Source organism: Rhipicephalus microplus, unplaced genomic scaffold (assembly GCF_043290135.1).
Source record: "Rhipicephalus microplus isolate Deutch F79 unplaced genomic scaffold, USDA_Rmic scaffold_366, whole genome shotgun sequence".
In the NCBI taxonomy this organism is placed as follows: Eukaryota; Metazoa; Arthropoda; class Arachnida; order Ixodida; family Ixodidae; genus Rhipicephalus; species Rhipicephalus microplus.
The window spans coordinates 57,501-70,000 of NW_027464932.1; the positions used below are offsets into that span (position 1 = coordinate 57,501).

The window sequence follows — 12,500 nt, forward strand, 5'->3', positions numbered from 1 at the left end:
TTTCCCGGTGGTGCCGCACCCGGGCTCGCCCCGGCAGACGCGTTTTTTTTTTTTCTTTCGCCCCGGCTGACGCAGTTTTCGCGCCGCCCCGGCTGACGCGGTTTCGTGCCGCCCCGGCAGACGCGGTTTTTTGCGCCGCCCCGGCTGACGCGGTTTTTGCCGCCCCGGCTGACGCAGTTCGGACTTAGCACTTTTTGGCTGAGCCTGGCTGGTGGCCCACTCACTCGATCGCCATGTCTGTTAGCCACAGTTTTCCCGGTGGTGCCGCACCCGGGCTCGCCCCGGCTGACGCAGTTTTCGCGCCGCCCCGGCTGACGCGGTTTCGTGCCGCCCCGGCAGACGCGGTTTTCGCGCCGCCCCGGCTGACGCGGTTTTTGCCGCCCCGGCTGACGCAGTTCGGACTTAGCACTTTTCGGCTGTGCCTGGCTGGCGGCCCACTCACTCGATCGCCATGTCTGTTTGCCACAGTTTTCCCGGTGGTGCCGCACCCGGGCTCGCCCCGGCTGACGCAGTTTTCGCGCCGCCCCGGCTGACGCGGTTTCGTGCCGCCCCGGCAGACGCGGTTTTCGCGCCGCCCCGGCTGACGCGGTTTCGTGCCGCCCCGGCAGACGCGGTTTTTTGCCGCCCCAGCTGACGCAGTTCGGACTTAGCACTTTTTGGCTGAGCCTTGCTGGCGGCCCACTCACTCGATCGCCATGTCTGTTTGCCACAGTTTTCCCGGTGGTGCCGCACCCGGGCTCGCCCCGGCAGACGCGTTTTTTTTTTTCTTTCGCCCCGGCTGACGCAGTTTTCGCGCCGCCCCGGCAGACGCGGTTTTCGCGCCGCCCCGGCAGACGCGGTTTTTTGCGCCGCCCCGGCTGACGCGGTTTTTTGCCGCCCCGGCTGACGCAGTTCGGACTTGGCACTTTTTGGCTGAGCCTGGCTGGCGGCCCACTCACTCGATCGCCATGTCTGTTTGCCACAGTTTTCCCGGTGGTGCCGCACCCGGGCTCGCCCCGGCTGACGCAGTTTTCGCGCCGCCCCGGCTGACGCGGTTTCGTGCCGCCCCGGCAGACGCGGTTTTTTGCGCCGCCCCGGCTGACGCGGTTTTTTGCCGCCCCGGCTGACACGGTTCGGACTTTGCACTTTTCGGCTGTGCCTGGCTGGCGGCCCACTCACTCGATCGCCATGTCTGTTTGCCACAGTTTTCCCGGTGGTGCCGCACCCGGGCTCGCCCCGGCAGACGCGTTTTTTTTTTTTTTTTCTTTCGCCCCGGCTGACGCAGTTTTCGCGCCGCCCCGGCTGACGCGGTTTCGTGCCGCCCCGGCAGACGCGGTTTTTTTGCGCCGCCCCGGCTGACGTGGTTTTTGCCGCCCCGGCTGACGCAGTTCGGACTTTGCACTTTTTGGCTGAGCCTGGCTGGCGGCCCACTCACTCGATCGCCATGTCTGTTTGCCACAGTTTTCCCGGTGGTGCCGCACCCGGGCTCGCCCCGGCAGACGCGTTTTTTTTTTTTCCTTCGCCCCGGCAGACGTGGTTCCCCCCCCCCCCCTCCGTCTTTCTTTTTGTTTTTTTTTTTCGCCGCGGCTGAAGTGGATTTTTCGGTGCCTCGACGCCCCGGTAGTCGCGGTTTTTCCGTTTCCGCACGGCCCCGGCTGACGCTGCTCGGTCACAGTCGCCTTTTGTGGTGATTGCAGACTTCTTGAGCGCGGGTGTTTTTTTTTTTTGTTGTTGTTGTTGTTTTATTACGCATTCGCTCCAGCAGACGCTGTTTAGACTTTTTGTTTCCTCTTTTATCCTGCGACGAGGTGACGAGGTTTATTCGGTGCCCCGCCGCCCCGGCTGAAGTGATTTTTCCTGTCCCGTGCCGCCCCGGCTGACGCGGTTGGGACTTCGCGTTTGTTCGGCCGCCACGGGTTTTGGCGCACTCGCTCGGTTGCTTGTTGTTGCCACTTGTTGCGAACCCAGGTTTCTTGAGCGAGCGCGGGCGTTTTTTCTTCCTTTCTTTCTTTGTTCTATGTGTTAGCGAATCGGCCTTTAATATCACACGAGGACTCACAACCAACAATTTTCAGTTTGAAGTGTAAAAAATCTGCAGGTGTTGACGTAACTGACTTGCCCCGTACCCTTGAGTACATCCATGAATTCTCGTAGTACTACTAAATCGCATTATTCCAAGTGGAGAAATTCCCATAAACTTGCAAACCTCTACACGAAAATCGGTGCGCGTGATAAAGTTGAAAATTATCGTCCGATATCAAATGTGCCTTCTATAACACAAATTCTAGGAAAAAAAAAAAAAAACACTTGTTCGCCGTTTTCTGCGCCGTGACTGGCAGCACTCCGGCGAAGCGAAACGGGGTCGATTCGAGCACGATATCGGCGTCTTTCGACGTGCTCGCCGGCGACCGTCGCACGAGTACGTCGCACGAGCGCGTCTGCCGGGGCGCCGTTTGCGAAGCCGACGCAAAAGTGGGAACCGCCGCTCGGATGATCGCCGCTTTCGGCAGAGTGAGTGTTGGCACTCCGGGGAAGCGAAACAGCGTGAATGCGCCCACGAAATCGGCGTATTTTGAAGTGCCCGCCGGCGACCGTCGCACGAGTACGGTAAACCGCGTCAGCCGGGGCGTAGTTCGGGACGCCGACGAAAAAGTGGGAAGCGCAACTCGGATCTTCGCCGTTTTTGCAGGAGTGAGTGGCGGCCCTCCTGCGAGACCAAGAAGCATCGATTCGTGCACGAATTCGGCGCCTTTCGACGTGATCGCCGGCGACCGTCGCTCGAGTAGGGCAAACCGCGTCTGCCGGGGCGGGCTTCGGGACGCCGATGCGAAAGTGGGAAACGCTGCTCGGATGTTCGCCGTTTTTGGCCGAGTGAGTGCTGGCACACGGGCGAAGCCAAACGGGGCCGATTACGGCACGATATCGGCGTCTTTCGACGTGCCCGCCGGCGACCGTCGCACGAGTACGGTAAACCGCGTCAGCCCGGGCGGAGTTCGGGACGCCGATGCGAAAGTGGAGAACGCCGCTCGGATCTTCGCCGTTTTTGGAGGAGTGAGTGGCGGCACTCCGGAGAAGCCAGGGAGCGCCAATTAGCGCACGATATCGGCGTCTTTCGACGCGCTCGCCGGCGACCGTCGCACGAGTAGGGCAAACCGCGTCTGCCGGGGCGGGGTTTACGACGCCGACGCAAAAGTGGGAACCGCCGCTCGGATGTTGGCCGTTTTTGGCAGAGTGAGTGCTGGCACTCCGGCGACGCGAAAGAGCGCGAATGCGCCCACGAAAGTGGCGTATTTGGACGTGCGTGACGGCGACCGCTGCAGGAGTACGAAAAACCACGTCAGCCGGGGCGAGCGACACACGGCGGTCTGGGTGCTTATCGCTGCTATTATAGGGGCACCCCGGCAGACGCAGAAAAAAAAAAAAAATTTTCGACCTTCTTTTTTGCTGGTCGAGCTCGGGTAACCCAGGTCGCAATGGGAGCCGCGCACGAAAGCGGCGTCGCGAGACGCGTTCGCGGTCGCTAGTCGCACGAGCTCGGCAACCGCGTCAGCCGGCGCGGAGTTCGGGATGCCGACGGCTAAGTGGGTACCGCTGCTCGGATGTTCGCCGTTTTTGGCCGAGTGAGTGCTGGCACTCCGGTGAAGCCAAGGAGCGCCAATTCGTGCACGATATCGGCGTCTTTCGACGTGCCCGCCGGCCACCGCCGCACGAGTACGGCAAACCGCGTCTGCCGGGGCGGGGTTCGCGACGCGTACGCAATAGTGGGAACCGTCGCTCGGATGTTCGTCGTCTTTGGCCGAGCGAGTGCTGGCACTCCGGCGAAGCCAAACGGGGCCGATTCCGGCACGATATCGGCGTCTTTCTACGTGCTCGCCGGCGACCGTCGCACGAGTACGGCAAAGTGCGTCTGCCGGGGCGGGGTTTGCGACGCGTACGCAATAGTGAGAACCGTCGCTCGGATGTTCGTCGTCTTTGGCCGAGCGAGTGCTGGCACTCCGGCGAAGCCAAACGGGGCCGATTCCGGCACGATATCGGCGTCTTTCTACGTGCTCGCCGGCGACCGTCGCACGAGTACGGCAAAGTGCGTCTGCCGGGGCGGGGTTTGCGACGCGTACGCAATAGTGAGAACCGTCGCTCGGATGTTCGTCGTCTTTCGCCGAGCCAGTGCTGGCACTCCGGCGAAGCCGAACGGAGCCGATTCGGGCACGATATCGGCGTCTTTCCACGTGCTCGCCGGCGACCGTCGCACGAGTACGGCAAAGCGCGTCTGCCGGGGCGAGGTTTGCGACGCCGACGAAAAAGTGGGAAGCGCCGCTCGGATCTTCGCCGTTTTTGCAGGAGTGAGTGGCGGCCCTCCTGCGAGACCAAGAAGCATCGACTCGCGCACGATATCGGTGTCTTTCGACGTGCCCGCCGGCCACCGCCGCACGAGTACGGCAAACCGCGTATGCCGGGGCGGGGTTGGCGACGCCGACGCAAAAGTGGGAACCGCCACTAGGATGTTCGCCGTTTTTGGCAGAGTGAGTGCTGGCACTCCGGCGAAGCGAAAGAGCGCGAATGCGCCCACGAAAGTGGCGTGTTTGGACGTGCTTGACGACGACCACCGCAGGAAAACGAAAAACCACGTCAGCCGGGGCGAGCGACCCATGGCGGTCTGGGTGCTTATCGCTGCTATTATAGGGGCACCCCGGCAGACGCAAAAAAAAAAAAAAAATTTTTTTCGACATTCTTTTTTGCTCGTCGACCTCGGGTGACCCAGGTCGCAGTGGGAGCCGCGCACGAAAGCGGCGTCGCGAGACGGCTTCGCGGTCGCTAGTCGCACGAGCTCGGCAACCGCGTCTGCCGGGGCGGAGTTCGGGACGCCGACGGCTAAGTGGGAACCGCCGCTCGGATGTTCGCCGTTTGTGGCCGAGTGAGTGCTGGCACTCCGGCGAAGCCAAACGGGGCCGATTCCGGCACGATATCGGCGTCTTTCTACGTGCTCGCCGGCGACCGTCGCACGAGTACGGCAAAGTGCGTCTGCCGGGGCGGGGTTTGCGACGCGTACGCAATAGTGAGAACCGTCGCTCGGATGTTCGTCGTCTTTCGCCGAGCCAGTGCTGGCAATCCGGCGAAGCCGAACGGAGCCGATTCGGGCACGATATCGGCGTCTTTCCACGTGCTCGCCGGCGACCGTCGCACGAGTACGGTAAACCGCGTCAGCCGGGGCGGAGTTCGGGACGCCGATGCGAAAGTGGGAAGCGCCGCTCGGATCTTCGCCGTTTTTGGAGGAGTCAGTGGCGGCACTCCGGTGAAGCCAAGGTGCGCCAATTCGCGCACGATATCGGCGTCTTTCGACGTGCCCGCCGGCCACCGTCGCACGAGTACGGCAAACCTCGTCTGCCGGGGCGGGGTTTGCGACGCCGACGCAAAAGTGGGAACCGCCGCTCGGATGTTCGCCGTTTTTGGCAGAGTGAGTGCTGGCACTCCGGCGAAGCGAAAGAGCGCGAATGCGCCCACGAAAGTGGCGTGTTTGGACGTGCTTGACGACGACCACCGCAGGAAAACGAAAAACCACGTCAGCCGGGGCGAGCGACCCATGGCGGTCTGGGTGCTTATCGCTGCTATTATAGGGGCACCCCGGCAGACGCAAAAAAAAAAAAAAATTTTTTTCGACATTCTTTTTTGCTCGTCGACCTCGGGTGACCCAGGTCGCAGTGGGAGCCGCGCACGAAAGCGGCGTCGCGAGACGGCTTCGCGGTCGCTAGTCGCACGAGCTCGGCAACCGCGTCTGCCGGGGCGGAGTTCGGGACGCCGACGGCTAAGTGGGAACCGCCGCTCGGATGTTCGCCGTTTGTGGCCGAGTGAGTGCTGGCACTCCGGCGAAGCCAAACGGGGCCGATTCCGGCACGATATCGGCGTCTTTCTACGTGCTCGCCGGCGACCGTCGCACGAGTACGGCAAAGTGCGTCTGCCGGGGCGGGGTTTGCGACGCGTACGCAATAGTGAGAACCGTCGCTCGGATGTTCGTCGTCTTTCGCCGAGCCAGTGCTGGCACTCCGGCGAAGCCGAACGGAGCCGATTCGGGCACGATATCGGCGTCTTTCCACGTGCTCGCCGGCGACCGTCGCACGAGTACGGTAAACCGCGTCAGCCGGGGCGGAGTTCGGGACGCCGATGCGAAAGTGGGAAGCGCCGCTCGGATCTTCGCCGTTTTTGGAGGAGTCAGTGGCGGCACTCCGGTGAAGCCAAGGTGCGCCAATTCGCGCACGATATCGGCGTCTTTCGACGTGCCCGCCGGCCACCGTCGCACGAGTACGGCAAACCTCGTCTGCCGGGGCGGGGTTTGCGACGCCGACGCAAAAGTGGGAACCGCCGCTCGGATGTTCGCCGTTTTTGGCAGAGTGAGTGCTGGCACTCCGGCGAAGCGAAAGAGCGTGAATGCGCCCACGAAAGTAGCGTATTTGGACGTGCTTGACGGCGACCGCCGCAGGAGTACGAAAAACCACGTCAGCCGGGGCGAGCGACCCACGGCGGTCTGGGTGCTTATCGCTGCTATTATAGGGGCACCCCGGCAGACGCAGAAAGAAAAAAAAAAATGGGGACATGGCGTGCGTCACCGTGCGGCTTCGCAGCGTTGCCGAAGTCGCCGAGCCCTTCGACTGAGCCGAACGGCGGACAGGGAACGTTGGTCGGCCGTTCTAACCTGTCGGTGCCACGCCGAGACGTCGTTAAGGAAAACCGCGTCGTGGGCCTCTACGACGCCGTCGAGTCGTTGTACGTTTGGTGTCCAGCGTGTCGGCGGCGAGTAGCGGACACGTCGTTCACGACTTCGGTCTTTCGCAGTCGACGCGAACTTGCGGAGAGTCGTGGTGCCTCACGTTTTCGGCAGAAACCGCGGCGGAATTTTCCCGTGCGTGCGCGCACGACCTCGGTGCTGTGCCGTCAGCGTAGTGTTGCACAAACTCGTGGCCTACCCAAGGTGCGGTACGTTTGCGGCCGTATCCTCGGTGGGAATTTCGTGAGTAGGGTCGCAAATTCTACGACCTCGGCGGGTTTGAGAGCGACGTAGACTTGTGGCACGCTCAACATGCCACACGTTTCGGGGCACACCCGCGGTGAAATTTTCTCGAGTACGCTCGTATTAGGGCCCAAGGAGGTCTGGGTACTTATCGCTGCTATTATGTGGGGGTTCTCGTGAGCGGCGTACGCGAAAGCGACCGGGTGTCTGATATGCGGCGGGCTTCGGCCTCGTCAAGCGTGTCCTCGGGTCTGCTCCAGGGGAATCCACGGCAGTCGTCTGCAGCCTCATCCGCTTGATGCGTTAGGGGCTGGTTGTCGGACGGTGCCGTTTTACCACGATATCGAGGTGTGTTCCGTGTCGTCCTCGGGCGATTCAGATGCGAAAGCGCCGAAGACGCGGGCGTGACCCGTCGTCTGGCGGCTTTGCAGTCTCGGCTCCGTTGCTAGTTCCGGCCGGTCCACCGACAGTGCAGCGGGCTTGGGCAACCCGCACGGCGCGACCGAGTCGATGCAACGAAAAAGAGCGAGCATGAACGTGCTTCTTGCCGCACGGCTCCCACTCGTCTTTCGGGAAGGTTGTGCCGTAGCGAGCTCGAACGCCGTCATCTCGGAGTGCAAAATAAGCGTGTTGGGGCGCCTGAAGGTGGCCTCCGCCGCACACAGACTGCGTCCGGCCCGCCGAGGGCGAGGACGGACGCGCAGTCGAACGATTACCTGGTTGATCCTGCCAGTAATCATATGCTTGTCTCAAAGATTAAGCCATGCATGTCTAAGTACATGCCGAAATAAGGCGAAACCGCGAATGGCTCATTAAATCAGTTATGGTTCCTTAGATCGTTTCTTCCTACTTGGATAACTGTGGCAATTCTAGAGCTAATACATGCAGTGAGCCTGGAGCCCTTTGGGTAACGGGTGCTTTTATTAGACCAAGATCGATCGGGTTTCGGCCCGTATTGTGTGGTGACTCTGGATAACTTTGTGCTGATCGCATGGCCACGAGCCGGCGACGTTTCTTTCAAGTGTCTGCCTTATCAACTTTCGATGGTAGGTTACTTGCTTACCATGGTTGTTACGGGTAACGGAGAATCAGGGTTCGATTCCGGAGAGGGAGCCTGAGAAACGGCTACCACATCCAAGGAAGGCAGCAGGCGCGCAAATTACCCACTCCCGGCACGGGGAGGTAGTGACGAAAAATAACAATACGGGACTCTTTTGAGGCCCCGTAATTGAAATGAGTACACTCTAAATCCTTTAACGAGGATCAATTGGAGGGCAAGTCTGGTGCCAGCAGCCGCGGTAATTCCAGCTCCAATAGCGTATACTAAAGCTGCTGCGGTTAAAAAGCTCGTAGTTGGATCTCAGTTCCAGACGAGTAGTGCATCTACCCGATGCGACGGCTCGGACTGAACATCATGCCGGTTCTTTCTTGGTGCACTTCATTGTGTGCCTCGAGATGGCCGGTGCTTTTACTTTGAAAAAATTAGAGTGCTCAACGCAGGCGAGTCGCCTGAATAAACTTGCATGGAATAATAGAACAAGACCTCGTTTCTGTTCTGTTGGTTTTTGGAATACGAGGTAATGATTAAGAGGGACGGACGGGGGCATTCGTATTGCGGCGCTAGAGGTGAAATTCTTGGACCGTCGCAAGACGAACTACTGCGAAAGCATTTGCCAAGAATGTTTTCATTGATCAAGAACGAAAGTCAGAGGTTCGAAGGCGATCAGATACCGCCCTAGTTCTGACCATAAACGATGCCAACCAGCGATCCGCCTGAGTTACTCAAATGACTCGGCGGGCAGCTTCCGGGAAACCAAAGTATTTGGGTTCCGGGGGAAGTATGGTTGCAAAGCTGAAACTTAAAGGAATTGACGGAAGGGCACCACCAGGAGTGGAGCCTGCGGCTTAATTTGACTCAACACGGGAAAACTTACCCGGCCCGGACACTGGGAGGATTGACAGATTGAGAGCTCTTTCTTGATTCGGTGGATGGTGGTGCATGGCCGTTCTTAGTTGGTGGAGCGATTTGTCTGGTTAATTCCGATAACGAACGAGACTCTAGCCTATTAAATAGGTGCGGGGTTCCCAGCACCTTACAACCTTCTTAGAGGGACAAGCGGCTCCTAGCCGCACGAAACAGAGCAATAACAGGTCTGTGATGCCCTTAGATGTCCGGGGCCGCACGCGCGCTACACTGAAGGAAGCAGCGTGTCTTTATCCCTGTCTGAAAAGACTGGGTAACCCGTGGAACTTCTTTCGTGATTGGGATAGGGGCTTGCAATTGTTCCCCTTGAACGAGGAATTCCCAGTAAGCGCGAGTCATAAGCTCGCGTTGATTACGTCCCTGCCCTTTGTACACACCGCCCGTCGCTACTACCGATTGAATGATTTAGTGAGGTCTTCGGACCGATGTCCGGCGCGGCCTTTCGGTTGCGCCGGTCTGTTGGAAAGATGACCAAACTTGATCATTTAGAGGAAGTAAAAGTCGTAACAAGGTTTCCGTAGGTGAACCTGCGGAAGGATCATTAACGGATTGTGAAGGGTGAGCGCCTCAGCTGCGTCTGCGCCCGACACTTTCTGCCGCTGACCCCGTTTGGACGCGGGGTCGGCTTTTCCCCACGGGGCTGCCTGAATGTGGAGCGGCACCCCGTGACAAATTGTTGCGCCCAGCGGACGCCAACACCGCGACCTTGGACGGTCGGCCAGGTGGCGGACGCGGGTACAAACGGCGCAACGCACTCATAGGTCGGCTTTCGACCCGCCACTGCACCGTGGCTCGAAGCGCTCGAAATGCGCGACCCGACCGCTGCGGGACCGCCTAGTACTGTAAACAGGAGCGGCGGAGCGCGAACGGCGAGTCGTGGTTACGTCGGTAGAAGGCGAGGCTGCGCGTTCCCGAAACGCCAGCCGAGTGCCCTCCCGACCGTTCGAGCGTGCAAGAACGAGACCCGACAATCGCGCGGCGACTGCCAAGTACGAGAGGAACGGCACAAGCGTCGGCGGTCGGTCAAGGAACTGGCGATGTGACGGGTCCGCTGTGCACCAGTGCATACCGTCCCGCCGTCCGCGGCAAGCGCCTCCGCGTCCTCGGGTGACGGAGGCTGCCGGTCGGTTCTTGCAGGCGAGGGATCTCGCTGGCACCGGTTCGCGTTGACGCGCGGCCGGTCATGGCACGGCGATGCGACGGCCGAGGTGCGCAGTACTCGATGGAGGAACCGCACGCTCCGATGACCGTCCCGCCCTCCGCGGCGTATGCGTACCGACCGTAATGGTTGCAGCAGCGCCGGCCGGCTTTTGAATTCGCCACACGAAACACGGTGCGAGATCGCGGTTAGGGGAGCGTCGACGTTGCCAGGCGTTTTGCTTGCTGCCGAGGGAAAGGCGGCACGGCCACGTCGCGCTCGTCGCGATTAGCGGGTCTGCGCGCTTTGGGAAGGTGCCGCAACGACTTGCCGAAAGAGGAAGCACGGAAGAACGAGGGACTTGGACGTCCCGACAATTGAACGCACTTGCGGCCAGGCCCTTGCTGGCTTCGTTCTTCCGCCTCGAGTAGGCTCGTACGCGGCTCCGGCGCCGAAAGTGGTCCTTGGCACCGACTTCGGTGGACGTGGGAAGTGCCGCGCAAGTACGGCGCGCCTGGCTCCACCTGTTGGCTAAAGTAGGCAGCCGGATCGGCATTTTGGTGTGCGGTGGCAAACCGTGGATGCGAAAAAAGCTTGTGCGATTTCGTGGAACAAAAAGCGGGGGTCCCCCTTTTTATGCGGAGGAGACCGACCCGCCCGCCGTGGTGAACCGCGACGCCACGGTAAAAACGGGAGAGGCTTGTCGATGGGACCGTGCATCCCGCGCTCCACGGAGGCCGGGAGGCGGCCGCCCGAGGAAATGTGTAGCCGTCGAGGCCCGCATCTGCGTGCACTCTTATCCAAATGGGTGTACCGCAGGCATTTTCTGGTTAGGCGGGCCAATGAGAGCGAGCACACAACGATACCTACGGGTCCGGCTTGGAGAACCGGCTTCGACGCCTCCCGAGTATTTATAGAGGGGTGGACCACGAAAGCACTCGCAAGTAGCGGAAGCGAAACGCCGTCCGAAACACACCGTTTGCTCGATTTGCGGCAGCCGAAAAAGGCGCGGCAGAGTTTTGGAGTCCAAGCGTGCGCTGAAAAGCGCCCTTCTTGGCCACTGTTTGGCCGAGTGCCAGAAACGTTTGGTTTTGACTGTACGGAATTGAACAAACACTTTTTCACGACTCTAAGCGGTGGATCACTCGGTTCTCGGGTCGATGAAGAACGCAGCCAGCTGCGAGACTTGGTGTGAATTGCAGGACACACTGAGCACTGATTCTTTGAACGCACATTGCGGCCTTGGGTCTTCCCTTGGCTTCGTCTGTCTGAGGGTCGGATCACATATCAAGAGAGCCTTCGGCGCACAAGGGAACGTGAGCCGTCGACTCGTTTTGACCGCGTCGGCAACACGGACAGCACGCTGAACACCTCACAGCGAGCGCCAACAGCGGCCACTCAAGGGCGAGACGGTGGCGACCGTCGTGCCAGAGCCCAACCGAAACGGGGGCGACCGACTGCATTGAGGATGTGGCACCTCGTTGAGACCGCCGCAGGACTTCGAGTCGGAAGGAAGCCTGCAGGGAAAGTGCGGTCGAGGTTGCGTACTCCTCTCTGCGACCGGGCGCGCAAGAGCTGCGAGAGCCACGGACGCGCAACTTTAACGCACGGTAAACACGAGGAGCGAAAGCCGGCCAGCAAAGCTTCTCCAGCCGTGCGCAAAGTGCGCGAGATCGCAGCCTTGCGTTGCGCTTGTTGCCCTCGAAGTAAGCAGGGTGTCCCGTAGACCGGGCGCTCGAACACGCTGCGGGGCCGTGCCTCCTCCAGGCTTTGCCGCGCGAACAGGGAACGTTCGCGCGCAAAGCGCAGGGAGGTGAGGAGGCTGCGCCCGACGTTTGCGGTTCGCTGCGTACGCGGTTGATGCGGAGAGCACGGCGCGACGACTTGCCGCGAAGCGGAAAAAGTCTCCCGCACGAGTTGGCGAAACGTTGGCGAAGCTTAAGGCGTTCTCGTCGTAGTCCGCCGTCGGTCTAAGTGCTTCGCAGTTCCCGTCCCGTTCAAAAAACTGGGCCACTCCAGTTGGGGCGGGGGCGACGCTACACGAGACGATGCCTCTCGCCAGGCTGCGTGGCTGCCCTTGCGGCGGCGGCGACTGGCCTCGGCGGTGTTTGGGCTTTCGACACGGTCGTTTATCACGCAACTGCTCGGACGACGCACGCGCGCAGCGGAATGCCGCTTGCCAGCCTTGTGAAGATGTGACCCTGTACAGGGTTGCGGGCGCACTTGGTAGGGCGTCGTACTCGGTTCGCGATGGGTTTACGAACGTGTCCCGTCACTTCCACGTCACACCGGTTGTGCGCCGCACGCGTGCAGCGGGGAAGCCGATTGCCAGCCTTGTGAAGAAGTGGCCCTGTACAGGGTTGCGGGCGCACTTGGTAGGGCGAGCGCACGCGGTCGTG

General features: G+C 60.8%; 2 non-coding genes across 2 annotated transcripts; both read left to right on the plus strand.

Annotated features, from left to right (window-relative positions):
• The first annotated feature begins 7,692 nt into the window (after positions 1-7,692).
• On the plus strand, positions 7,693-9,507 carry LOC142794048 (small subunit ribosomal RNA). The gene has a single exon (XR_012892030.1). It is a non-coding gene; the product is annotated as a small subunit ribosomal RNA (ribosomal RNA).
• Positions 9,508-11,226: 1,719 nt separating this feature from the next.
• LOC142794060 (5.8S ribosomal RNA) lies at positions 11,227-11,379 on the plus strand. The gene has a single exon (XR_012892038.1). It is a non-coding gene; the product is annotated as a 5.8S ribosomal RNA (ribosomal RNA).
• The last annotated feature ends 1,121 nt before the right edge of the window (positions 11,380-12,500 follow it).